The 4773-nt window shown below is 41.5% G+C and overlaps 1 long non-coding RNA gene across 1 annotated transcript in view; it reads left to right on the plus strand.

Moving 5' to 3' along the window:
* Positions 1 to 4679, plus strand: part of LOC106726067 — a 24449-nt gene extending 19770 nt beyond the window's left edge. Inside the window, exon 4 of the long non-coding RNA XR_001362082.1 lies at positions 4644 to 4679. This is a non-coding gene — a long non-coding RNA (uncharacterized LOC106726067). The remainder of the gene's footprint in view (positions 1 to 4643) is intronic.
* The last annotated feature ends 94 nt before the right edge of the window (positions 4680 to 4773 follow it).

Raw genomic sequence — 4773 nt, forward strand, 5'->3', positions numbered from 1 at the left:
TTTAGTTTTTGCCCATTGAGTATGATGTTGGCTGTAGGTTTGTCATATTAGGCTTTTATTATGTTGAGGTATGATCCTTCTATTCCCACTTTGCTGAGAGTTTCTATCAGGAAAGGGTGTTGGATTTTGTCAAATGCTCTTTCTGCATCAGTTGATATGATTATGTAATTTTTGTCTCTCAATTTGTTTATGTGATGTATCACATCTATTGATTTGCAGATATTGTATCAGCCTTGCATCCCTGGAATAAATCCCACTTGGTCATAGTGTATGTGATGTCTTTAGAAAATTATTTCTAATGTAATGGTGGATGCGATTTGCTAGAATTCTGTTGAGGATTTTAGCATCTATGTTCATCAGGGATATTGGCCTGTAATTCTCTTTCTTTGTAGTGTCTTTATCTGGTTTTGGGATTAGGGTAATGCTTGTTTCATAGAAAGAGCTTGGAAGTGTGCCGTCCTCTTGAATTTTTTGGAGAAGTCTGAGAAGTATAGGTTTCTTCTATGAATGTTTGGTAAAACTCCCCTGTGAAGCCGTCTGGTCCAGGGCTTTTGCTTGCTGGAAGTTTTTTGATTACTGTTTCAATTTCATCAGTAGTTATCAGCCTATTCAGGTTTTTTATTCTTCCTGATTGAGTTTTGGAAGCTTGTATTTTTCTAGGAACATGTCCATTGTCCAGATTGTTGGAGTAGAGTTGTAGTATTTTTTTTATAATCCTTTGTATTTCTGTGGGATCTATTGTTACTTCCCCTCTTTCATTTCTGTTTTTTTTTTTTTTTATTACTTCTGTCCTCTCTCTTTGTTTCTTGGTGAGCCTAGCTAGAGATTCATCAATCTTATCCTTTCAAAGAATCAGCTCTTGGTTTTATTGCTCTTTTGTATTGTTATTTTTGGTCTCTATGTCCTTTATTTATGCTCTGATCTTTATTATTTCCTTCCTTCTTTTTACACTGGCCTTTTCTTGTTGCTCTCTTTCTAACTCTTTGAGATGTAGGGTTAGATAATTTATTACCATTTTTTCTTGTTTTTTGAGGTAGGCCTGTAGAGCTATGAACTTCCCTCTTAGGACTGCTTTCACTGTGTCCCATAGATTTTGGATTGTTGTGGTTTCACTGTCATTTGTTTCCATGATCCTTTTTATTTCTTCCTTGATCTCTTTGGTAACGTAGTCATTGTTTAATTGCATGCTATGTAGCCTCCAAGTGCTTGATTTTTTTATTGTAGTTGATTTCTAATTTTATGCCATTGTGATCTGAGGAGATGCTTAATATGATTTCTATATTCTTGAATTTGAAGAGACTTAGCCCATGCCCCAGTATGTGATTTATCTTTGAAAATGTGCCATGTGCACTTAAGAAGAATGTACTATATTCCATTGCTTTGCGGTTAAATGTTCTGAACATGTCAATTAGTTCCATCTGATCTAGTGAGTGGTTAAGGTTGCTATTTCATTGTTGAATTTTTGTCTTGAAGATTCACTCAGTGATGCCAATGGGGTATTAAAGTCCCCTACTATGATTGTATTGCTGTTGATCTCTCCCTTGATATGTTTCAGACTTTTTTTTATGTATTTGGATGCTCCTGTATTGGGTGCATATATGTTTTCCAAAGTTATATCCTTTTGTTGTATCAATCCCTTTAGTATTATGAAGTGGCTTTCCTTATCTCTTATTAGGGACTTCAGTTTGAGGTCTATTTTGTCAGATGTAAGTATTGCTACTTCAGCTTTTTTTTTTTTTTTCATTTCCATTTGCCTGAAAAAAATTTTTTCTTTCCTTTCAATTTCAGTCTGTGTGAGTCCTTTGTTCTGAGGTGGGGCTCTTGTAGACAGCATATATATGCGTCATGTTTTATTATCCACTCAGCCACCCTACGTCTTTTGATTGGAGCATTTAATCCATTTACTTTTAAGGTTACTATTGATAGGTACTTGTTTGTTGCCATTTTTATTATTTATGCCTGTGTTCCTTCTTCCCTTTCTATTTCTTCTTTTTACAACAGTCCCTTTAGCATTTCTTGCATTGTTGGCTTGGTGGTAATAAACTCCCTTAGCCTTTTTTTTTTGTCTGTGAAGCTCCTGATTTCTCCTTCAATTTTGATTGATAGCCTTGCTGGATAGAGTATTGAAATCAGTCCCTTCTTTTGCATCACTTTGTGTATTTCATTCCATTCCCTTCTTGCCTGATGTGTTTCTGTTGAGAAATCATTTGATAGTCTAATGGGAGATCCCTTGTAGGTAACTTTCTCTCTCTTGAAGCCCTTAAGATTCTTTCTTTGTCATTAACGTTTGCCATTGTAAGTACAATGTGTCTCAGTGTGGGTTCATCTTGTTTGGGACTCTCTGTGCTTGGGTGACTTTTTTCTTCCCCAAGTCAGGGAAGTTTTCTGTCATTATTTCTTCAAATAGGTTTTCTATTCCTTGCTCCTCTTCTTGACCTTTAGGCACCCCTATTATGCGGATGTTGCTTCATTTCATGTTGTCCCAAAGCTTCCTTAAACTCTACTCCTGCTTTTTAATTTTTTTGCCAATTGCTCTTCAGATTGGGTATTTTTTTCAACCCTGTCTTCTAACTTGCTGATTCAGTCCTCTGCTTTTTCTAGTCTACTGTTGAAACCTTCCCTTGTGTTTTTTATTGCAACTATATTATTCTTCATTTCCTTTTGATTCTGACATATGTTGTTGATTTTCCTATCCAGCTGGTTTAGGAACTTTATGATGATTACTCTGAATTCTTTCTCTGGCATATTGCTTGCCTCTATTTCATTTAGCTCCTTTTTTTTTGGTGATTTCTCCTTTTCTTTTCTTAGGGGGTTGTGTCTTTGTCTCCCCATTTTTGCTGTCTCTTTCTGGCCCTGAGCATCCTGCTTGGGGTTTGAGAGGTTAAAGATCCTATCAGGCCAATGGTCCAGAAATCATTTGCCCAGAGGCTGGGTCTGCCTTGAGTCTCACACCTTTATTGTCTCTGCTCTGAGTTGTATCCCCTTCTCCCATGGGTCTGTTCCCTCAGTTGTCAGTTCAGATGCTCGAGGTGGCGGGAGCATGTGCACAGTTCCTCTGGTGTGTGACTCCCTGTGAAGACCCAGAGCCCTCTGACATGCAGTTCACTGTGTGACCCCAGTACTTGTGGCAGGATGGCACCCTAGGTCCCTCTGGCAGCACATTTGAAGCACAGTCCTGTGGCCCCTGGCTGGGCACCCCAGATTTCTCTGGGTCAGCCTGGCAGCGCTCTTCTGTGACCCAGAGTGGGGCGTGTGCTGGGTTGCTCTGGTTAGACCCGGAGGGACTGTCCCAGGAGCTGGGGTGGAGCAGGTGCGGGTTACTCTGGGTTGCACAGTCTGAGCTCTCCTGTGGCCTTGAGTTGGGAATGCACTGGGTTACTCGAGGTAGCCTTGGAAGCAGGTCCCAGGGCCTGCGGTGGAACAAGCACCAGGTGGTTCTGGTTCAGACTGGCAGCACAGTTCTGAGGCCCAGGGTGGGGGTGGGGCCCAGGAGTTCCCTGGCTTGTACTCAGTGAGGGGTCCTGGAGCCAGATCCTGGGACAGTGGGTCCTAGTGGGTGGTGAGGGAGCCTGGTGTGGGAGGTCATTCTGGTGAGCACTCACTGCAGAAGTCTGGGAGCTGCCAGGAGGTACTGTGCCACTCACTGCCAGGGCACAGTGGTGGTTCCACACGGGTTATGGCTGGCAAGTAGCATTCTCTTGGTGTCCTCTGTTCATTCTTATTGAAAATTGTCTCCACACCTGTTTCTAATTTGTGAATTCTGGGTGCATGTTCTCCAATTATTTGCATTTCCAGCCTGGCCCCAGAAGGAGGTGCACAACACTTCTGCCTATTAGGCCACCATCTTGAAAATCCCTGTACCTTGGTTTTTAATCCACTCATCTGCTGATGGGCACTTAGGCTGTTTCCAAATCTTAGCTATGGTAAATTGTGCTGCTATGAACATAGGGGTGCATATATCCTTTCTGATTGGTGTTTCTGTTTTCTTGGGATATATTCCTAGAAGTGGGATCACTGGGTCAAATGGGAGTTCCATTTTTAGTTTTTTGAGGAAACTCCATACTGTCTTCCATAGTGGCTGCACCAGTCTGCATTCCCACCAGCAGTGCACGAGGGTTCCTTTTTCTCCACATCCTCGCCAGCACTTGCTGTTTGTTGATTTGTTGATGATAGCCATTCTGACAGATGTGAGATGGTATCTCATTGTTGTTTTGATTTGTATCTCTCAGATAATTAGTGACTTTGAGCATGTTTTCATATGTCTCTTGGCCTTCCTTCTGTCCTCTTTCGAAACGTATCTATTTAGGTCCGTTGCCCATTTTTTGATTGGCTTGTTTATCTTCCTTTTGTTAAGTAGTATGAGTTCCCTATAAATTTTGGAGTTTAAACCCTTATCAGATGTCACATTGGTGGCAAATATCTCCCATCAGTGGGCTTTCTTGTTTTGTTGATGGTTTCCTTTGCTGTGCAGAAGCTTTTTATTTTGATGTAATCCCATTTGTTTCGTTTCTCCTTAGTTTCCATTGTCCTAGGAGATGTGTCAGTAAATGGACCCCCTGACCTTTCACATTGCTGGTCATTCAGTTTAAGCCCCCTGCCCTTTCCTCCCTGGAGATAACATCTAGGCCTCAATTGTATTTCAGCTCTAGGCCCAGAAAAGCAGCAAAACCAGACCAGCGACCCCATGGCTGACCTCAGGACCAGCTGCATTGGATAATGACCCCTTGCCCTGGTGCCGACCAATCAATCAGTGGAGACCCCAACTCTTAAAGG

The sequence above is a fragment of the Myotis brandtii genome, unplaced genomic scaffold (assembly GCF_000412655.1).
Source record: "Myotis brandtii unplaced genomic scaffold, ASM41265v1 scaffold221, whole genome shotgun sequence".
Taxonomy (NCBI): Eukaryota; Metazoa; Chordata; class Mammalia; order Chiroptera; family Vespertilionidae; genus Myotis; species Myotis brandtii.